The following is a 23,136-nucleotide window of genomic DNA, read 5'->3' on the forward strand; positions in this document are numbered from 1 at the left end:
GTGCTGGGATTACAGGCGTGAGCCACTGCGCCCGGCTCACTGAACACTTTTCTAAAAATCATGGATAAAAATGCACATAGGGGCCTGTAATCCCAGCGCTTTGGGAGGCTGAGGTGGGTGGTGCTTGAGCTCAGGAGTTTGAGACCAGCCTGGCCAACATATCAAAACCTTTTCTCTACTGAAAATACAAAAATTAGCCAAGCATGGTGGGTGGGTGCCTGTAATCCTAGCTACCAGGGAGGCTGAGGCAAAATAATCACTTGAACCCAGGAGGTGGAGTTTGCAGTGAGCCAAGATCATGCCACTGCACTTCAACCTGGTGACAGAGCATGACTCCGTTTTCAAAAAAAAAGAAAAAATTAGCTGGGAGTGTGTTGGCACATGCCTGTGGTTGTAGCTATTCAGGAGGCTGAGATGGGAGGATCTATTCAGCCTGGGAGGGTGAGGCTGCAGTGAGCCATGATTGCGCCACTGCACTCCAACCTGGATGATAGAGCAAGACCCTCTCTCTCTACAAAGAAAAAAAAAGTACATGGAACAGAGTAATTCGTTCTTCAAAAGAAAGCCTTACTGGGCACATTAGAGTGCCTGTGTAGTTCTAACTACTTCGGAAGCTAGGACAACAGATTTGCTTGAGGCCAGGAGTTTAAATCTATCCAGACAGGCAACATGGCAAGTGAGACCATTCATTCTTAGATCAGGCTATATATAGGGGAGCATTCCAGCCCTCAAGTTGCTGAACCCGCTGAGAGACAGGCAGGAACCAGTTATTTCCCCACAGTGAAGTGAGAGTTTTGTAGTGGATTTCTGGTTCCTAAAGGAGTATGGGGAGGCCAGCAATCAGGAGGAAGTGAAATTGAAGCTGAGGCCTTGAAGAAGCGCTGACTAAGATAATAAGGCAGATGTGGCTTGGACCATGGAGGGGTGGTAGGGAAGATTTCAAAAGCTGAGCCCAAATCCTCCCTGGCCTTCAACCAGAGTCAACATTCCAAAGGGAGGAAGACAGAAAGGATGTCACCAGGCAGGATACATCTTCCTTCCAATTCCTACAAAAATACTGATTCTTCTCACAAACCTACCCAGGTTCTATCCATCCCAGCAGCCCAGGAATGGTTCCTCAGTATTCCTAGAGAATTTTCCTCTTGTTTGGGAAAGTTGATATAACCAGTATTTGGGAACTCAAGGTGCATGGAAAGGCTATTTTAGCCAGTCATAAGGAGCAACTGGCAGGCATTTCAGCAAACTTAGTTCATGGCTCATTGCAACTTCAACTTCTGGGGCTCAAGCAATCCTCCCACCTGAAAGACCTGCATAACTGGCCTTGTACAGTGGCTCACGCCTGTAATCCTAGCACTTTGGGAGGCCGAGGCAGGTAGATCACTTGATGTTAGGCGTTCGAGACCAGCCTGGCCAACATGGTGAAAGCCAGTCTCTGCTAAGATTGCAAAAATTAGCCAGGCATGGTGGAATGCACCTGTAATCCAGCTCCTCGAGAGGCTGAGGCAGGAGAATTGCTTGAACCTGGGAGGTAGAGGTTGCAGTGACTCAAGAGCACCATTGCACTCTAGCCTGGGGGACAAGAACGAGACTTCCTCTCAAAAAAAAAAAAAAGATCTGCATGCCAGCTGGCTCTATGAACATGGGCAAGCCTGTTGACTTCTCTGGGCCTCAGTTTTCCTCGGCTATGTAAAATTCATTCAGACCAGGTATAATGGCTCATGCCTGTAATCCCAGCAATTTTCGAGTCTGAGGTGGGAGGATCACTTGAGCCCAGGAGTTTCAGACCAGCCTGGCCAACATAACAAGACCCTCTCTCTACAATAAATAAACATAATTAGCCAGATGTGACACACATGTGGTCCCAGCTACTTGAGAGGCTCAGGTGGGAGGATTGCTTGAGCCCCAGAAGTTGAAGCTGCAATGAGCCATGATCACGCCACGGCACTCCAGCCTGGGCATCAGAGCAAGACTCCATATCTAAAAGAAATGTATTCATTCAAGAATATCTGCTGCCATGCATGGTAGCTCACACCTATAATCCCAACACTTTGCAAGGTGGGAGGATCACTTGAGCCCAGGAGTTCAAGACTAGCCTGGGCAATATAGGGAGACTGTCTCTACAAAAAGCAAAAATAAATAAATAAAAAATTAGCCAAGTGTGGTGGTGTTCGCCTGTGTTCCCAGCTACTTTGGAGGCTGAGGTGGGAGGATGGCTTGAGGCCAAAAGGTTGAGGGTGCAGTGATCTGTGATCATGCCACTACATTTCTGCCTGAGCAATAGAGAGAGACGCTATCTACAAAAAAAGGAATATTTACCAAGCATCTACTATTTGTCAGGCACTAATCTTGGTCCTGGGGAGGCAGTAGATAAAATACAAATATTACAAATATGAGGAGACTGGATAGTTTGATCCCAGATAGCTTTTTTTTTTTTTTTTTTTTTTGAGGTGGAGTTTCGCTCTTGTTGCCCAGGCTGGAGCTCAGTGCTGCAATCTCAGCTTACCGCAACCTCGCCTCCAGGGTTCAAGCAATTCTACTGCCTCAGCCTCCCAGGTAGCTGGGATTACAGGTCCGTGCCACCACGCCACACTAATTATTGTGTTTTTAGTAAAAATGGGGTTTCACCAACGCCACACTAATTTTTGTATTTTTAGTAAAAATGGGGTTTCACCATGTTTGTCAGGGTGGTCTCAAATTCTTGACCTCCTCAGGTGATCCACACACCTCAACCTCCCAAAGTGCTGGGATTACAGGCATGATCCACCATGCTCGGCTTTTATTTTTTTGAGACAGAGTCTCACTCTGTTGCCCAGGCTGGAGTGCATTGGCAGGATCTCGACTCACTGCAACCAGTGCTCCTGGGTTCAATCAATTCTCATGGCTCAGCCTCCCGAGTAGCTGGGACTATAGATTAGTGCCACCATGCCTGGGTAATTTTTTGTATTGTTTTGGTAGGTCAGCTACTCTGGAGCCTGAGGCAGGAGAATCCCTTGAACCCAGGAGGTGGAGGTGGCTGTGAGCCGAGATTGTACCACTGCACTCTAGAGGGAGTTTTGCTCTTGTTGCCCAGGCGGAAGTGCAGTGGCACAATCTCGGCTCACTGAAACCTCTGCCTCCTGGGTTCAAGTGATTCTCCTGCCTTAGTCTCCCCAGTAGCTGCAATTACAGGCACGCACCTGTTGTTGGGTATGGTGACTCATGCCTGTAACTCCAGCACTTTGGGAGGCTGAGGTGGGTGGATCGCTTGAGCCCAGGAATTCTGAATCAGCCTGGCCCCATAGTGAGAGACCCTATCTGTACAAAATATAAAAACAAAATTTGCCAGGCTTGGTGGTGTGGGCCTCTAGTCCCAGGTACTCTGGAGGCTGACATGAGAATCGATTGAACCTGGGAGGTGGAGGTTGCAGTGAACCAAGATCATGCCACCGCACTCCAGCCTGGGCAGCAGAGTGAAACTCTGTCGGGGAAAGGGGAAAAGAGAAAAGGGGAAACGGGAAATGGAAAAAGCACAGACACAGTAGATGGAATAGAACTGAAGAAAAATATGGCAAACACATTATATCTCTTTTGCAAATAAATAATTTAAAAATTGTTCAAGGGATCCCCTCGCCTTGGCCCCCCAAAATGCTAGAATTGCAGATGTGAGCCACCATGCCTGGCCAACATATTATATCTCTAACATAAAATAGGTTCTATAAATGGAGTTTTATTATTTATTTATTTATTTTTGTGATGGAGTCTTGCTTTGTCGCCCAGGCTGGAGTGCAGTGGCATGATCTCAGCTCACTGCAACCTCTGCCTCCTGGGTTCAAGCAATTCTCCTGTCTCAGCCTCCCGAGTAGCTGGGATCACAGGCCTGCGCCACCACACCTGGCTAATTTTTGTATTTTTAGTAGAGAGGCAGTTTCACCATGTTGCCTAGGCTGGTCTTGAACTCCCTGCCTTGGCCTCCCAAAGTGTTGGGATTACAGGTGTGAGCCACTGCACCCAACCTATGGTGTTTTCTCTTTTTCAAAATTTGTTGTTGTGATGTCATGCAAAAACTTCAAAATATTTATGTAGCGGCCGGGCGCAGTGGCTCAAGCCTGTAATCCCAGCACTTTGGGAGGCCGAGGCGGGTGGATCACGAGGTCAAGGATCAAGACCATCCTGGTCAACATAGTGAAACCCCGTCTCTACTAAAAATACAAAAAATTAGCTGGGCATGGTGGTGCGTGCCTGTAATCCCAGCTACTCAGGAGGCTGAGGCAAGGAGAATTGCCTGAACCCAGGGGGCGGAGGTTGAGGTAAGCTGAGATCGCGCCATTGTACTCCAGCCTGGGTAACAAGAGCGGAAACTCTGTCTCAAAAAAAAAAAAAAAAAAAAGTAGGCAAATTTTTTTATATATATCTATAATGGTTCTGGGCTTCCTGTCCTGCTTAAAATTTCTGCCTCACTGGCCAGGTGCGGTGGCTCATGCCTGTAATCCCAGCACTTTGGGAGGCTGAGGTGGGTGGATCATGAGGTCAAGAGATCAAGACCATCCTGGCCAGTATGGTGAAACCCTATCTCTACCGAAAGTAAAAAAATTAGCCAGGTGTGGTGGTGTGCTACTGTAATCTCAGCTACTCTGGAGCCTGAGGTAGAAGAATCGCTTGAACCCAGGAGGTGGAGGTGGATGTGAGCAGAGACTGCACTACTGCACTCCAGAGGGAGTTTTGCTCTTGTTGCCCAGGGAGGAGTGCAGTGGCCTGATCTCGGCTCACTGAAACCTCTGCCTCCTGGGTTCAAGTGATTCTCCTGCCTTAGCCTCCCCAGTAGCTGCAATTACAGGCACTCGCCAGCACGCCCGGCTAATTTTGTATTTTTAGTAGAGATGGGATTTCTCCATGTTGGTCAGGCTGGTCTTGAACTCCTGACCTCAGGTGATATGCCTGACTTGGCCTCCCAAAGTGCTGGGATTATAGGCGTGAGCCACTGTGCCTGGCCTACATTACTACGTTTTAAAAACTTTCTAAGCATGGAGGCCAGATGAAATTAAATAAATTAAAAAATATAAGAAAAATATAACTTTCCTGTAAGTTTTTGTTTTGTAAGTTTTTATACCTTTAATTCTTCTGGATTTTTTTTTCTTTTCAAGACAGGTCTTGCTCTGTCTCCCAGGCTGGAGTGCAGTGGAGCTATCTTGACTCACATCAGCCTCGACTTCCCGGGCTCAAACGATTCTCCCACCTCAGCCTCCCGAGTAGCTGGGACCACAGGTGCATATCACCACACTCTGGTCAGTTTTGTCAGAGTCTCACTATATTGCCCAGACAGATCTCAAGTGATCTGCCCACCTTGGCCTCCCAAAGTGTTGGGATTACGGGCATGGGCCACTCCCAGCCTCTTCTGGAATTTATTTTTGAATATGGAATGGTTCTTGCTTCAATTTAAATGAAAAGTCAAAACTAGGATCATTTCTCAAATAAACTATTGCTCTGTCACTGAATTGATTTGTCACGTTTGCTTTTGTTTGTTTTAGAGACCGGGTTTCTTCAAGTTGGTTAGGCTGGTCTCGAACTCCCAACCTCAGGTGATCCACCTGCCTCGGTCACCCAAAGTGCTGGGATTATTGGTGTGAGCCACTGCACCCAGCCTACGTTTGCTTTTTATTAGGTTGCACTTTTAGATTTTATCCCTGAGTAATCAACTATTTGTCCAGGCTAATACAGGAGCATTACGTTAAAATATAGTAACTTTGGAATGAGTTAAAATGTTGGTTTTCAGTAAGCAAAATTTAGGTGTCCCACTAGAAAGAGGACTGATATTCGTGGTTGAGGTTAAAGGTATCAGGAGACAAGGTAGGCAAAGAGGGGTAAAGTTTAAGGCTCTGCAGACAAATGTCAGGTGTTGTTATTGCAAAACTGAACAAAGAACAAGAATCATGGGCTTGAAAGGCTGGACTTTTCCCTTGAAACGACCATTCACAGTGTAGGACTGAAGGGCTAGTTGTGAGGCAGCCGAGCTAGCGCCTTATCCCCACAAAGGGAGTGAAAGGCGGGGACGGATAGCGGGAAAAAAATAAGTGCTGCGCCCAATAATTCAGGAGTCTGTCCACGTCGCAGAAGAGAACTGAGGGAGCAGGGCTGGGAAGAAAAGGCCAGCAAGGAACCTAGGAACAGAGGAGTCTCTCGGGAGGAGGTTATGGAGGCCGGGGCAGGTGAACTTCAGGGTCTCTGTTGAAGGCGGCTTGCCGGGGATTCCCTATTCCGCAGTCTTCAGGGAGACGTAGAGAGGTAGGAAAGGCCACGCAACAGAGTAGCAGTCCGGCTGGCAGCGGGAGAGGAATGGGCAGTGCGGCCTCTCCTCACGCCCTGCCAGCCCAGCAACAGCCGCCACCGCCACCGCGGGGCCCGGGATTGGCCCGAGGGCGGCGCAGGGCGGGGCGGGGGCTGCTGGGATGCCCGCCTGGAAGGCGAGCGCGCGCGCACACGGGCGCGGGTACGGCGGCGGCGCGCGCGTGCTCCGTCGGCCTGTGCGGCGGCTGCGGCGGAGCGGGCCATGGCAGTGGGTGGCGGGCGAGTGTAGTGCTGCACCGGGCAGGCGGGAGGTGATCTAGAGAGGCAGGGATGGGGTCGCCGAAGCGGAGCGGTTGCGGTGGCCTGGGTTGCTGACCGCGGACTAGGAATAGTAGCAGGCGGCGGCGGCGGCGGAGCGACGGGCAGGTGAGTGCGGCCGCACGGGACCCGGATGCGGCGCGGCTGAGGCGCGGCGGGGTCGCGGCGCCGGCTGCGGTGCCCCGGGGCGGGCTGGTGGTGTGCTCTAGCCTGACGCTACCTGCGGCTAGCCTGGTAGCACCGCGCTTCCTGCCAACTTGGAGGATACCCGCCTGCCGGCCGGTGGAGACGCCTGGCTTGGTTGCGGCCCGCCCGGGGCTCTCCAAGGTGAGTGGCGGCCCCCGGCCCCCGGGCGGCAGAAATGCTGCCGGGCGTCCCGGGCCAGTTACGCTTTGGTTCCCGTTCCTGAGGGACGCCTCTGTGGAGAAACGGCGTCCTCGCGCCCCGCGTCTGTGGGAATAAGTCCGGAGCTTCCCGACCCTCAGGTGCTTTTTTGCGCAGAAGAGTATTCCAGGGGCGGGACCTTGGGCCAAGTTGCGGAACATGTTTTTGAATCCCAGCGCCGCTGCTGACCAGTCCTAGGGCCCTGGGCCAAAATATCCTGATGTATTAAATGGAAATAATAATACATACGCATTAGGGTTGTTGTGAGGTGAGGCATAAGTGAACAAGTGCGAAGTAAATGATATCCCTGCTGCAGCATCTCGTGTTAGTTATTGCTAATTACCGGCTGCAGGCGTGCTTTTGGGGGCACATCCATTTCCGAACTGCTCTGGTGTTGCAGTAACCGATACTGGAGTTGCTTAATATTGAGCCTCTTATCTCGCAGTAGCCAAAATAGAATCTTATAGTCTCTTACTAGAATCCTGGAGTCTCTTTTCCTGCAGAAGCTGAATTGGAAGCCTGTCTTAGGTACTGAGTGGGAATTACTGCGGAAATGAAAGCAAGGGAATTCGGGATTCGCTTAGGATGAAAGATGGTGGGACATAAACTTGAAGTGCTTTGCTGTTTCATCTCAAGTGACACTTGAACTCTGCCACTTGTTACAGAGCATAAACACATGTAGAGTATGGAAACTCTTTTTTTCTGCATTGCTACATCCAAAGGGAGTGACAAGTGCTTTTGTAAACATCATTGTGGGCAGTGTGACTGTCTGGTGAAGTCATGATAATTAAGTTAGTACTTATTTTGAGGCAGTGAATGGATGTTTAGAGCTATGATTCGTAATAAAATTATCTCTGACGAGTCAGAGGTTTCAGCAGTTCATTAATCATTTGGGGATTTTTATGCTACATTGTAAGATTTTATGGTAAAAGCAGAACTATTTAAGTCATAATAATGTAGCACAGGAAAGTGTGGTCAGATAAGGATCTTAACCCAGTTTCAGAATGCAGGTATGGAAGAAAGTAAACTCTTTTTTCTGGCCGGGCGCGTTGGCTCATGCCTGTAATCCCAGCACTTTGGGATGCCGAGGCGTACCCATCACTTGAGCCCAGGAGTTCGATACCAGCTTGAGCAACATGGTGAAACCCCGTCTCTACCCAAAACACCAAAATTAGCCTGGTGTGGTGGCTGGCGCCTGTATTCCCTGCTACTTGGGAGGCTGAGACAGGAGAATCCAGCCTGGGTGACAGAGCGATACCCTGTCTCAAAAAAAAAAAAGTCTTTTTGAGACAGAGTCTTTCTGCTGCTTTTTAATTGTTTTTATTTTTTGTTGTTTGTTTTTTGAGATAGGGTCTCACTGTCGCCCAGGGAGGGGTACAGTGGCGCCATCTCGTTTCATTGCATCACCTCCGCCTCCTGGGTTCAAGCCCTCCTGCTTCAGCCTCAGGAGTAGCCAGGACTACAGGAGTGCGCCACCATGCCCGGCTAATTGTTGTACTTTTTGTAGAGACAGGGTTTCGCCATGTTGGCCAGGCTGCTCTTGTACTCCTGGGCTCAAATGATCCACCCGACTCGGCCTCCCGAAGTGCCAGGATTACAGGCATGAGCCACCGCGACCGACCAAAAGTAAAAATGTTAAAGGTTCAAACTTGAATTGTATTTTTTAAAGCCAAACTAACGTAAGAAACAGCAATTTAATTTATACCCCTGATTCACACCCCGAGTCCCACGCCTTCAGAGTGCTTTTTAAAAGTGTTGAAAATTGAGTTGGGTTTTGATTTATTGTCGTTTTGCACCTCTTGCCTATCTTTCTTGGTGTTCTTAGAGACTCATCCATAAAGGCTTTTGCTTCAGCTTGCTTTGTGAATGTCAGCAAACTCTATGGAAAAAAGTGAAAAATGAACACTGTAGTCTAAATTATGTTCTTCCTTGACGTTTTCCCCGTTGTCTAGGTTAGACTGTTAAACTCTTAACAGAACTGCTAGCCACTGTGAAAAGGCTGAGAGTCATAAGTCACCTCTTGGTTTTAGGCCTCGAGCTGGTTAAAAACAGCTGGGGCTATGGGGTTGTCACCCCACCCTTAGGGGCCTCCGTTGTTTTATTTATAGAATTTGGATGACTGTGTGGTGGGCAGGGGGTGGTTGTGGTGGTGTACTAGAGAATCACATTATATAAAGGAACCTTCTATGATACTAGAGTTTTAGGGCTTTCTCTTTATTCTCTTTTACTTTTCCTTCTTGAGTTCAAAACATTCTAATGCCCCAGGGCTTCCAGCCTGTTCCTATTCCTTTCTCTACCTGTATGTATTTCTGAGTGATCCCATTTTGGCCTATGGTTTATTTATTTATTGTTTTTAGTAGAGAAACTAAAAATAAGTAAATTGTTGTCAATTGCTGTTGATTCTCAGATTTTTATCTCCAGTCCTGAACTTCAGACTTCTGTCTGCCTATATGATATCTTAATTTCATCTGTTTTTATAGTTCTTTCTTTCTTTCTTTCTTTTTTTGAGAGGGAGTTTCACTCTTGTTGCCCAGGTTGCAGTACAGTGGTGCAGTCTCGGCTCACCAACCTCCATCTCCTGTGTTTAAGCGATTCTCCTGCCTTACCCTCCCAAGTAGCTGGGATTACAGGTATATACCACCACGCCTAGCTAATATTGTCTTTTTAGTAGAGATAGGGTTTCTCCATGTTGGTCAGGCTAGTCTTGAACTCCCAACCTCAGGTGATCCTCCCACCTTGGCCTCCCAAAGTACTGGGATTACAGGTGTGAGCCACTACTCCTGGCCAAGGCATCTTTCAGTGTAACAGGTTCACATGGAGCTCTGAATTTCTGTTCCTATTCCTTCCCTAGCTGTTTGTTTTGTTTTGTTTTTTGAGATGGAGTCTTGCTCTGTTGCCAGGCTGGAGTGCAGTGGCGCAATCTCAGCTCACTGTAACCTCCACCTTCTGGGTTCAAGCGATCCTCCTGCCTCAACCTCCCAAGTAGCTGGGAGTACAGGCACACACCACCATGTCCAGCTAATTTTTTGTATTTTTAGTAGAGATGGGGTTTCACCATTTTGGTCAGGATGTTCTCGACCTCTTGACCTCATGATCTGCCTGCCTTGGCCTCCCAGTGCTGGGATTACAGGCGTGAACCACCACACCTGGCCTTTTTTTTGAGACAGAGTCTCACTGTGTTGCACAGGCTGGAGTGCGGTGGCATGATCTCGGCTCACTACAGCCTTCACCTCCATGGTTCGAGTGATTCTCCTGCCTCAGCCTCCTGAGTGGCTGGGATTACAGGCACTCGCCACCATGCCCAGCTAATTTTTGTATTTTTAGTAGAGATGCGGGGTTTTACCACGTTGGTCAGGCTGGGTCTTGAACTCCTGACCTTGTGATCCGCCTGCCTCGGCCTCCCAAAGTGCTGGGATTACAGGCATGAGCCACTGTGCCTGGCCAGCAGTTTTATTCCCCTGCCACCACCACCTGCAGATAGAGTCTTACTCTGGACTGCAGTGGTGTGATCCCAGCTCACTGTGACCTCAGCCTCCTGGGTTGAAGCAGATTCTCCTGTCATAGTCTCCTGAGTAGTTAAGATTACAGGTGCATGCCACCACACCCAGCTAACCCTAGTAGTTTTCATGTTATAATAGCACCCCTCTGCAATCCTGCTTGTATGTAAAATCTAGTGGTCATGTTTAATTCATCTGTTTGTCTCATCTTCCCTCACTCTACACACAGCCAGTCCTTGAGCAAACTCTGAATTTTACCTCCAAAATACATCCCAAATATGTTTATTTCATTTTATTTTTGTTACCACCACTCTGCTTCTTCCTGGCTGGTACCTTCCTAACTGTTCTCCTTGTTTGTTCTTACTCTGTTTTTCACACAGCAATCAGAATGATTTTTACTTATTCTCCTATTCCAGTGGATTCTCATTACACTAAGAAGTAAATCCAAAGTTCATCTGCATATCAGCAAATTATTGTTTGTTTATTTTAATTTTATTTTTAAAATAGAGATGGTATCTTGCTATTTTGCCCAGAGGTCTTGACCTCTTAGGCTCAAGCAATCCACCTACCTCAGCTTTTATTTATTTTTGTTAAATTTTATTGTATCTGTCAGAATCTGTTTGAGTGCTAAAATAAAATGAAAAAATTTGGCCAGGCAAGGTGACTCATGCCTGTAATCCCAGCACTTTGGGAGGCCAAGGTGGGTGGTTCACCTGAGGTCAGGAGTTTAAGACCAGCCTGGCCAACATGGTGAAACCCCATCTCTACTAAAAACACACAAAAAAATTAGCAAGGCATGGTGGCATGTGCCTGTAATCCCAGCTACTCAGGAGGCAGAGGTTGCAATGAGCTGAGATTACACCATTGTACTCCAGCCTGGACAAAAAGAGTGAAACTCTGTTTCAGGAGAAAAAAAAAAAACTTTTTTAGAGGTGAGGTGTCCTTATGTTGCCCAAGCTGGAGTTCAGTGGTCATTCACAGGCGGGAATAGATCATAGTGCACTACAGCCTTGAACTCCTGGTCTCAAGTGATCCTCCTGCCTTAGCCTCCTCAGTAGCTTTAGGCATACTCCACCTCTCCCAGCTTGCTTATTTTCTTGTTCATTTGTTTATGATCTTTTTCCTCCAACATACTATGTGCTCCATGATGGTAGGGACCTTGTCTTCCCTGGAGTATTCTCAGGAACCAGAAGAATGCCTAGAAAATTTAATTAATGTTGAATGAATAAATATAGGAATGAAATTAGTTATAAAATCTTCTGATTGAATGTAGAAACTATATTCTGAACACACTTCCCCTTTTTTTGTTTCCAGATTTGGGCAAATTAGAGAATAACCAGAAATCCTAGGGTTATTATTCTGTCAGGCACCTTTTTTGTTTTTATTTATTTATTTATTTATTTATTTTTTGAGACGGAGTTTCACTCTTGCCTGCTGGGTTCAGGCAATTTTCCTGCCTCAGCCTCCTCAGTAGTTGGGATTACAGGCACGTGCCACCATGCCCAGTTAATCTTTTGTATTTTTAGTAGAGACGGGGTTTCACCATGTTGACCAAGATGGTCTCGATCTCTTGACCTCGTGATCCACCCGCCTCGGCCTCCCAAAGTGCTGGGATTACAGGCTTGAGCCACCGTGCCCGGCCTTTTGTTTTTATTTTTTAAGAGACCGGATCTGGCTCTGTCACCCAGGCTGGAGTGCAGTGGCACAATCATAGTTCACTGCAACCTCAAACTGCTGGGCTCTAGTGATCCTCCTGCCTCAGCCTCCTAAGTAGTTATTAATAATTCTGTAGGCATGGACCATCATGCCTGGCTAACTGAAAAAAAAAAAAAAAATTTTTTTTATAGACACAGGGTCTCATTATGTTGCCCAGGTGGGGTCTCAAGCTCTTGGCCTCGAGCCATCCTTCTGCCTTGGCCTCCCAAAGTGCTCTGATTATAGGCAAGAGCTGCTGCACCAAGCCTCCTATTAGGCATTCTTAACTCTCTCAATCTCCCTTAAGTTGTTCTACCCCTGAAAAGACCAAGCATTTAGACATTATCCGATTAATGACAAAAACAAGTGTGAATTTTGTTCACTGTGTATTGGATCTTTAGTCGTTTTGAAAATAAGGAATCTAACAAAACCACCTTGTTTTACTTTGAGGCTTTGAATTGAATTTCGGTCTTGACTGGAGGGGATTGGTTTTAGGATGTGGTAGTTTGAAACCTGTATTGCAATCCTATGTAATATTTTTACAGAGATCAGCATTTTTTTTTTTTTTTGAGAATGAGTTTTGCTCTTGTTGCCCAGGCAGGAGTACAATGGCACAATCTTGGCTCACTGCAATGTCTGCCTTGTGGGTTCAAGCCATTCTGCCTCAGCCTCCCGAGTAGCTGGGATTATAGGCACCTGCCACCGCACCCAGTTAATTTTTGTATTTTAGTAGAGACAGAGTTTCACCATGTTGGTCTCGAACTCCTGGCCTCAGGTGATCCTCCTGCCTCAACCTCCCAAAGTACTGGGATTATAGGTATGAGCCAGCCCAGCCAGGAATTTTTAGTTTAATTAGACAACTTCGTTTTTGAATTGGGACCCTCCTGTTGCACATGTGTGTGTGAGATTGTATATGTTGTAAGAATATATGTGTATGTATGCTCTGAACTACTTGATTTAGAGTTACCATATCTTTTTTTTTTTTTCCTCATTGAACTTTGTTTTGATGGGTCTCGAAATTCTGTGACCAATTTTTGGTCAAGTTGTTTCCATTAAAAAGTAATAATTTAAAGCTAATAATTTAAAATTGCCACATGCAAACAAAACAAAACCAAAACCAAAAAAAAAAAACCCAAATGGTCCATAAGACATTCTCCTTTTCTTCTGAAAGGTTTATAGTGCATTATTATCATTAACCAGTCATTTACTATTAAACCTAAATGGCCTATTGAAACAAACAGTTCTGAGGTTGTTCTTCCACCACTGATTAAGACTGGAGTGGCAGGTATTAGGGATAATACTCATTTTGCCTTCTGAGCTTTCTGGGCAGACTTGGTGATCTTGCCAGCTTCTGCAACCTTCTTGTCCACTGCTTTAATGGCATCCACAGCAACTGTCTGTTTCATATCATGAGAGCAAAGTGACCCAGAGGAGGATAGTCCTAAAGCTCTCAACATACACAGGCTTGCCAGGAACCATATCAACTGTGGCAGCATCACCAGACTAAAAGAATTTAGGGCCATCTTCCAGCTTCTTACCAGAATGGTGATCAACCTTTTTCCTTCAGGTTAGCAAACTTGCAAGTATGTGAGCTGTGTGACAATCCAGTACAGTGGCATAGCCAGCACTTATTTGTCCTGGGTGGTTCAGGGTAGTCACCTGAGTATTTAAGCCAGCTGCATTGCTTCCATTGGTGGATCGTTTTTGCTGTCACCAGCAACGGTGCCATGATGAACATTTTTGACAGACAGATTCTTAACATTGAAGCCCGCATTATCCACGGGAAGAGCTTCACCCAAAGCTTCATGGTGCGTTTCAGCAGACTGCTTCAGTTCTAACATTGACTGGAGCAAAGATGACCACCATCCCGGGTATGAGAACACCAGTTTCTACTTGTCCCATAGGCACAGTACTCATACCATCAGTTTTGTAGATATCCTGGAGAGGCAGATACAAGGGTTTGTCAGTTGGATGAGTTGGTGGTAGGATGCAGTCCAGAGCTTCGAGCAGCATGCTTCTCCTGGCATTGCTGTCTTTACAGGTGACTTTCTATCCCATGAACCAAAGCATGTTAGCACTTGGCTTCAGCATGTTGTCACTATTCCCACCAGAAATTGGCACAAATGCTATTGTGTCGGGGTTGTAGCCAATTTTCTTAATGTAAGTGCTGACTTCTTTAATGATTTCCTCATATCTCTTTTGGCTGTAGGGTGGCTCAGTGGCATCCATTTTGTAAACACCAACAATTAGTTGCTTCATACTCAGCATATAAACCAGAAGGGCATGCTGACAGGTCTGCCTGTTTTTGAAGATACCAGCTTCAAATTCTCCAGCACCAGCAGCAACAATCAGAACAGCACAGTCAGCATGAGATGTCCCTCTAACCATGCTATTGATAAAGTCTTTGTCTCCTGGAGTATCAATGATAGTCACTTAATACTTGCTGTTCTCATATTTCCATAGGGGGATATCACTGGTGATACCATGTTTATGCTCAGCTTTCAGTTTATCTAAGACCCAGGCATACTTGAAGGAGTCCTTTCCCATCTCAGTAGTTGCCTTCTCAACTCTTTTTTGACGGGGTCTCACTCTGTCACCCAGATTGGAGTGCAGTGGTGCAGTCATGGCCCACTGCATCCCTGACCTCCCCAGGCTCAAGTGATCCTTCCGACCTCCCGAGTAGCTGGTAGTACGGTGTGCACCCCTATGCCAGCTAATTTTTTTTTTTTTGTATTTTGTAGAGGCAGGGTTTTACCATGTTGCCCAGGCTGGTCTCGAACTCTTGAGCTCAAGTGATCTACCTGCCTTGACCTCCCAAAGTGCTGGGATTACAGGTATGAGTCATGGCACCCAGCCTAGGGTCTTCCTTTTTTTTTGAGACAGAGTTTCGCTCTTGTTACTCAAGCTGGAGTGCAATGGCGCGATCTCAGCTCACCGCAACCTCCACCTCCTGGGTTCAGGCAATTCTCCTGCCTCAGCCTCCTGAGTAGCTGGGATTACAGGCACGTGCCACCATGCCCAGCTAACTTTTTGTATTTTTAGTAGAGACGGGGTTTCACCATGTTAACCAGGATGGTCTCAATCTCTTGACCTCGCGATTAACCCACCTCAGCCTCCCAAAGTGCTGGGAGTACAGGCTTGAGTCACCACGCTCGGCTGGGTCTTTCTTTTTGTGACACTTCTTTCGAGAATGTATCTTCTTTATCTGTCTGTCTATCTATCTATCTATCAATCATCTCCCTCCCACCCTCCCTCCCTCCTTCCCTCCTTTCCTCCTTCCCTCCTTCCCTCCTTTCCTTCTTCCCTCCTTCCCTCCCTCCTTCCTTCCTTACTTCCTGTTGGAGTCTTGCTCTGTTGCCAGGCTGGAGTGCAGTGGCCTGATCTCAGCTCACTGCAACCTCCGCCTCCCAGGTTCACTCGATTCTCCTGCCTTGGCCTCCTGAGTAGCTGGGACTACAAACGTGCACCACCATGCTAATTGTATTTTTAGTTGAGACGGGGTTTCACCCTGTTGACTAGGATGGTCTTAATTTCCTGACTTCGTGATCCACCCACCTCAGCCTTCTAAAGTGCTAGGATTACAGGTGTGAGCTACTGCGCCTGGCCTCTTTTTTTTTTTTTTTTTTAAACAGAGTTTTGCTCTTGTTCCCCAGGCTGGAGTGCAATGGCACCATCTTGGCTCACCTCAACCTCTGCCTCCCGGGTTCAAGTGATTCTCCTGCCTCAGCCTCCCAAGTAGCTGGGATTACAGGCATGCCTCACCATGCCAGGCTAATTTTATATTTTTAGTACAGAGGGGTTTCTCCATGTTGGTCAGGCTGGTCTTGAACTCCCGACCTCAGGTGATCTGCCCGTTTCAGCCAGTCCCAAGTACTGGGATTACAGGCATGAGCCACTGCATCTGGCTATATCTCCTTATTTTCTTATAATATCTCTTCAGATATTTAGCAGATCACCTGAGGTTGACCCTTTAACTGGGAGTAGCTTACTGCTAGAATCAAGAATGTTAATCTCAACAGTCATCTCCTTTACTATAGTATTGCTAGAGGTAGTTCTGCAGCTCAGAATTCTCCATAGTGCAAACCCAAGAAGGACAGCATCCCTGGTCCTGTAGTTTGAGTCTTCTGGTGCTTCAGGCATTTGGGAGACTACCAGGCAAATGCTGATATGCCCTCAAGGGAAATGTGATCCTGATTATCTATGCCTGCAGGGGGAGGATTATATGGATTAAAATAAATCCATGGGTAATCCAAAGGCTTTATTTTAAACTAGTTTAACCACATTCCTGACCACAGTTTTTTCTTGCATTTCTAATAACTAATTTATAATATTTACTCATTTCACATTTATCTCCTTCTGCCATTTAGAAGTAATGGCAGTTGTGAAGTTGAGAAAAGATGGAGAAAGAGTTAGATCATCAACCAGTAGATGATTTGGTGTTAACAGGGTAGTTTAACTACAATGCTTGCTAGACCTTGAAGACCTGAATTCCATGAATTCCTTACCTGCTGAGTCATTGGAAGGAACTTGAGGTAACTGTCAACGAGAGGTCAAACTCAATTTTGATACATTGGTACTTTACTTGCTTAAATGATTGAGCTTTTGTTTCAAGTAATCAGTATTTCAGGTTATCAGAATTACAAATTTAATCCAATTTGAAGTTTTTTACTGTTTATTTAATAAGTTAGCCTATTGGTAGTTTTTATAGGAATTAAATAACTTGATGACCTGCCATTTGAAATATGAGTTGCTTTTTTTTGTAGCTAGTCTACTACTACATCTGACAAGTTACTTGTACAAAGTTACACAATAACTATTTTAAACCATCATATTTCATTAAATAGTTGAAGAATGATCACTTAAAAATTGTTTATTCTTGATTTAGTATAGGTCTTGTGTTTATTTTTATTTTTTTTTTTAGGGATGGGGACTTGCTATGTTGCCCAGGCTAGCCTAGAACTCCTGGACTCAAACGATCCTCCAACCTCAGCCTTCTGAGTAGCTGGGACTATGGGTGGTAGTGTGTCTAGATGCTATTAAAATCACTGTTTTCTTCTAGCTTTATAAACCATTACAAATTGCTGCCATTATGTTAACTGAACAAAAATGTAATTTGTTAACTAAAACATGTCTCTGCAGATATATGTATAATAATAATAATAATTATTATTCTTTTTGAGACGTAGTCTCGCTCTTTCACCCAGGCTGGAGTGCAGTGGCACGATGTTGGCTCACTGCAACCTCCGCCTCCTGGGTTCAAGTGATTCTCCTGCTTCAGTCTCCCAAGTAGCTGGGATTACAGGCGCGCACCACCACACCTGGCTAATTTTTGTATTTTTAGTAAAGATGAGGTTTTACCATCTTGAATAATTTTACAGGCACATGCTACTGCACCCAGGCTATTATGATTTTTTTCTAACTGAGGAGCTTCTGGGCTTTAGGTCTTCATTCTGCTTATAAGTATTGTCTAATATTTCTGTAATTTGTACATAATGGTCCAGCACTCATGCTTTTCTACCTTTTAATTGCCTATCTTCATTTTCAAAGCCTAAGCTAGCCATATATTATATATTCCTTTATAGTTGTCTGTGATTTTTTTCCAAATATCAAACATCATTTCACTTATAACTTATGAAGAATTCATTGTCTTTGAATCAGTGGTTTCTTTAATTCTGTAGAGGTGGTGGTGTTTTTTAGTAGAGACAGAGTCTTTCACCCAGGCTGGAGTGCAGTGGCATGATCATAGCTCACTATAACCTGGAAGTCCTGGGCACAAGTGATCCTCCCATCATAGCCTCCTCAGTAGCTAGGACTCTAGGCATGCAGCACTATGCCTGACCATTAATTCTTTTTTTTTTTTTTTTTTTTTTTGAGACATGGTCTTGCTCTTTTGCCCAGGCTAGAGTGCAGTGGCACGAGATCCTCGCTCACTGCAACCTCCATCTCCTGGGTTCAAGCATTTCTCCTCAGCTTTCTGAGTAGCTGGGATTACAGGTGCACACCTCCACACCCAGCTAATTTTTGTATTTTTAGTAGAGATGGGGTTTCACTATTTTGGTCAGGCTGGTCTCTAATGCCTGACCTCAGGTTAGCCACCCGCTTTGGCCTCCCAAAGTGCTGGGATTACAGTCATGAGCTACTCTGCTCAGCCCTGACCATTAAGTCTTTCATAAGCATTATCCTACATGTATACTTACACGTGTGGAAAATGATGTATGGCGAAGGCTATTTGTTGCGTTATTGTTTATAATGGCAAAATTCTTGAAGTAACTTAAATGTTTTTCACTAGGGGAATGACTTAAAAAAAAAATAGGACAGGTGTAGGGCACCCGTGCTTGGCGGTTAGTGTGTGCAGTTACAGGTGCATTGCTCTCTGGTCCAGGCGTGCGGGTGTTGGCTGCGATCTCTGCGCTGGGATGAGGTCTCTCTGCTCCTGGTGGAAGCAAGAGAACCAAGCTGCAGCAGCCATCGCCAGTACAATGGTAGCAGTTGGACTGACTATTGCAGCTGCAGGATTTGCAGGCCGTTATGTTTTGCAAGCCATGAAGCATATAGAGCCTCAAGTAAAACAAGTTTTTCAAAGTCTGCCAAAATCTGCCTTCAGTGGTGGCTATTACAGAGGTGGGTTTGAACCCAAAATGACAAAACAGGAAGCAGCATTAATACTAGGTGTAAGCCCTACTGCCAATAAAGGGAAAATAAGAGATGCTTATCGATGAATTATGCTTTTAAATCATCCTGACAAAGGAGGATCTCCTTATATAGCAGCCAAAATCAATGAAACTAAAGATTTACTAGAAGGTCAAGCTAAAAAATAAAGTAAATGTATCATGAATTTTAAGTTCATATTCGTTTATGTATGTATTAACTTTTTATAATAAAATGCCTCAGCTACAGTTTTAAAAAATGATTTAACGCAAGCTAAATCTCAAAAAAAAAAAAATAAAATAAAATGGGACATTCTATGATTGAATGCCCTGTAGCCATTAAAAAGAATGAAGAAAATGGGCCAGGCACAGTGGCTTAGACCTGTAATCCCAGCATTCTGGGAGGCCAAACCAGGTGGATCATCTGAGGTCAGGAGTTTGAGACCACCCTGGCCAACATGGTGAAACCCTGTCTTTAGTAACAAGTACAAAAATTAGCCAGGTATGATGGTGCTCACCTGTAATCTCAACTGCTCGGGAGGCTGAGGCAGGAGAATTGCTTGAACCCAGGAGGCAGGGGTTGCAGTGAACTGAAATCGTGCCACTGCACTCCAGCCTGGGCAACAGAGCAAGACTCCATCTCAAAAAAAAAATAAACTAACAGAATGAAGAAAGCATTTATGTATTGATATGGAATCATTGTACTACATAAATGATTTAGGTTAAAAAACCACAAAGAGTAGCTGGGCGCGATGGCTCACACCTATAATTCCAGCACTTTGGAAGGCCCAGGTGGGTAGATCACCTGAGGTCAGGAGTTCAAGACTAGCCTGGCCAACATGGTAAAAGTCCGTCTCTACTAAAAATACAAAAATTAGCCGGACGCAGTGTCTCACACCTGTAATCCCAGCACTTTGGGAGGCCGAGGCTGGTGGATCACGAGGTCAAGAGATCGAGACCATCCTGGTCAACATGGTGAAACCCCGTCTCTATTAAAAATACCAAAAATTAGCTGGGCATGGTGGTGCGTGCCTGTAATCCCAGCTACTCAGGAGGCTTAGGCAGGAGAATTGCCTGAACCCAGGAGGCAGAGGTTGCTGTGAGCTGAGATCACACCATTGCACTCCAGCCCCAGCCTGAACAACAAGAGCAAAACTCCGTCTCAATAAAAAAAAACAAAAAACCCACAAAGGTGTGGTTATATTATGTGGTGAATACCATCAATCATTATTATTACATTTATTCCTGTTAATGAGTAATGTAATATTGTAACAGGAAATCCTGATGTGGTCTGGAGGTTTAGGGTAGGTTTTTTAGTGGGGGTGATATTTGAATTGAGATGTGAAAGGGTGAATTATTTAGGTCAGTTGTTCTCATCTGGGGTTGGGACTGATGTTTAGGGACTGTTTCAGAAATGATGCAGGGGATGATTTTAGCTTGTACGATTATTGGGGGATGTATTAATATTTAGTGTGGAGAGGCCAGTCATGTTAGCCTTAGTAATATAAAATGCGCAACAGTCTTATAAAGCAAAGATTTGTTTTGTGTCCTGTAAGATCATCAATTTTCACTTCACATAGGTGAAAACCTATTTGTTTTAGTCTGTAACAGTGGATCTCAACTCCGGCTGCACATTAAAATCACTTGAGAAGGTTTTATTTATTTATTTATTGAGATAGAGTCTCACTCTATTGCTCACGCTGGAGTGCAGTGGCACAATCTCAGTTTACTGCAGCCTCTGCCTCGGATTCAAGTGATTCTCCTACCTCAGCCACCCAAGTAGTTAGGGACTACAGACACTTGTGATAATGCCTGGCTAATTTTTGTATTTTTAGTGAAAATGAGGTTTTGCCATGTTGCCCAGACTAATCTCAAACTTCTGGTCTCAGGTGATTTGCCCACCTTGGCCTCCCAAAGTGTTGGGATTACAAGTGTAAGCCACCATGCCTGGCCTACTTGGGAAGTTTTCTAAAGATGATGAGGCTGTACTTTATATGAATTATATAAAAATCTTTGAGTTGATATCCTGGCATCAGTATTATTTAAAAATTTTCTTCTTGGCCAGGCTTGGTGGCTCACACCTGTAATCTCAGCACTTTGGAAGGCCGAGGTGGTAGACCATGAGGTCAGGAGTTCAAGACCAACCTGGCCAAGATGGTGAAACCCCATCTCTACTAAAAACTACAAAAATGAGTGGGGCACAGTGGCAGGCGCCTGTAATCCCAGCCACTCAGGAGGCTGAGGCAGGGGAATTGCTTGAACCCAGGTGGCAGAGGTTGCAGTAAGCTGAGATTACACCATTGCATTCCAGCCTGGGTGACAGAGTGACTCTGTCTCAAAAAAAAGAAATTCCTTCTTATTCTAATGTATAGCCCAGGTTGAAACCATTGGCCTAAGTGCTAACTTCATTTTACACACAAACAAAAGTGGCATTGTTTTAATTTTTTTCCCTTTTTTTTTTTTTTTTTTTTTTTTTTTGAGATGGAGTCTTGCTCTGTTGCCCAGGCTGGAGTGCAGTGGTGTGAGCTCTGCTCCATGCAACCTCCGCTTGATGCAGCCTCCGCCTCCTGGGTTCAAGCAGTCCTCTTCCTCAGCCTCCCGAGTAGCGGGGACTACAGGCATATGCCACCACGCCTGGCCAATTTTTGTATTTTTAGTAGAGATGGGGTTTCACCGTCTTGGCCAGGCTGGTCTTGAACTCCTGACCTTATGATTCACCTGCCTTAGCCTCCCAAAGTGCTAGGATTACAGGGGTGAGCCACCACACCAGCAAAAAATGGCATGGTTTTAGTACTCAGTTTTCCCAGAATGCACCTTCTTTGGAGGATATCATGTTTTGGTTGCTCAGAGCTTTACCAAGAGTTATCTTTTTAAAATTCATGGTTACCATTGACATATGTGGGTAGTGATATTTAATCACCAAGACAATATGTATCCATCAATCTGCCTTTTTTTGTTTTTTTAAATTAGACTCTCACTCTTTCATCCAGGCTGGAGTGCAATGATTGGATCTTGGCTCACTGTAACCTCTACCTCCTGGGTTCAAGTGATTCTCCTGCCTCAGCCTTCCAAGTAGATGGGATTACAGGCATGTGCCACTACACCCGGCTAATTCTGTATTTTTAGTAGAGATGGGGTTTCTTTGTGTTGGTCAGACTGGTCTCGAACTCCTGACCTCAGGTGATCCACCTGCTTCGTCCTCCCAAAGTGCTGGGACTACAGGCGTGTGCCTGGCCTCAGTCTGTCTTTCTAACTGTCATATTCAGTATTTTAAAGTTTAGGTTCAAGCTTTGACTACCTTCTTATGACTTCTAATGTAGTCATACAAGAGCATTTACCATTAGCATATATATAATTTTGTACTAAGTAATATTTATTTTATTTCTTCATTATGTTACAGTTAAGACTCTATATAACACACACATTTATGTAACTAAAATTATGTTTAGTTTGTATTATGTATACATTTCGTTTCAAATGGTAAAGAGGATGTTATGAAATATTATTTTTAAAAAGGAAGCATTGGGTCCAACATGGCTGAAGGTGAAAGGCTGCCGGGTTGTAGAGGTGCAGTGTATGGGAAGGCTCTTTAGCAGGAGGGAGCCTGGCATTTTGAAGGAACTAACAGGCTATTCTAGCCTGAGAAGAGAGAGTGAGATAGAGAGATGTGTAGCATAAGGGAGTAAGATGAACCAAAAAGGGAGGTAGAGTCCATATAGAACCTTGTAGGCTGTGGGAAGGAGCTTGGAGAGTTGTTTGACTAGTAGAAAAGCTGAACCATTGTGAGCTATACAGTTGCTTGACCAACTGGAATTTATAACTAAAATGGACATTAAAAAGCATATAGTTAAACCATCTTGTTTTACATATGAGGAAAAGGAAGTTAAGGGAACTTTCCCAAAGTTACACAGTGAATAAATGAGCTGGAGCCAGAATTTGATGACACTGTTCTTTATTTCTGCCTGACTGCCAGGCAGAGGAGTTACATCTGAGATATTTAGGAGCATATTGGGTTTTGAGCAAGGGAATTCTAGGATGGAGATGGCTGCATGGCTGTGTGCAGGCTGGAGGCTGTGAATAACAGGGAGTCATGAAGTCAGGACATCCATAATTATATTCTCTGGTCAAATTCAATCACTAAATATGAGTTTCCATCTTGACTACTATTTTCTTTTTTTGAGACGGAGTTTCGCTCTTGTTACCCAGGCTGGAGTGCAATGGCGCGATCTCGGCTCACCGCAACCTCCGCCTCCTGGGTTCAGGCAATTCTCCTGCCTCAGCCTCCTGAGTAGCTGGGATTTACTATTTTCAGTAGAGACAGGGCCTTGCTATGT

The 23,136-nt window shown here is 45.2% G+C and overlaps 1 protein-coding gene and 2 pseudogenes across 27 annotated transcripts in view; 2 read left to right on the top strand and 1 right to left on the bottom strand.

Moving 5' to 3' along the window:
* The first annotated feature begins 6,492 nt into the window (after window positions 1-6,492).
* PIK3CB (phosphatidylinositol-4,5-bisphosphate 3-kinase catalytic subunit beta) overlaps window positions 6,493-23,136 on the top strand; it is a 165,884-nt gene continuing 149,240 nt past the window's right edge. For 21 of the 26 annotated variants that reach the window (XM_078354108.1, XM_054246994.2, XM_078354122.1 and 18 more), the window contains exon 1: window positions 6,493-6,687. The gene's annotated coding sequence lies outside the window, so the exon portion shown is untranslated. Of the gene's footprint in view, window positions 6,907-23,136 lie in introns of all 26 variants that reach the window. The other 5 variants (XM_078354111.1, XM_054246992.2, XM_035278411.3 and 2 more) reach the window with 1 other exon arrangement.
* LOC108588804 (elongation factor 1-alpha 1 pseudogene) lies at window positions 13,457-14,543 on the bottom strand (annotated as a pseudogene).
* LOC144579920 (mitochondrial import inner membrane translocase subunit TIM14 pseudogene) lies at window positions 18,447-19,110 on the top strand (annotated as a pseudogene). The gene has a single exon (XR_013528617.1). The product of XR_013528617.1 is annotated as a mitochondrial import inner membrane translocase subunit TIM14 pseudogene (transcript).

This window comes from Callithrix jacchus, chromosome 17 (genome assembly GCF_049354715.1).
Source record: "Callithrix jacchus isolate 240 chromosome 17, calJac240_pri, whole genome shotgun sequence".
In the NCBI taxonomy this organism is placed as follows: Eukaryota; Metazoa; Chordata; class Mammalia; order Primates; family Cebidae; genus Callithrix; species Callithrix jacchus.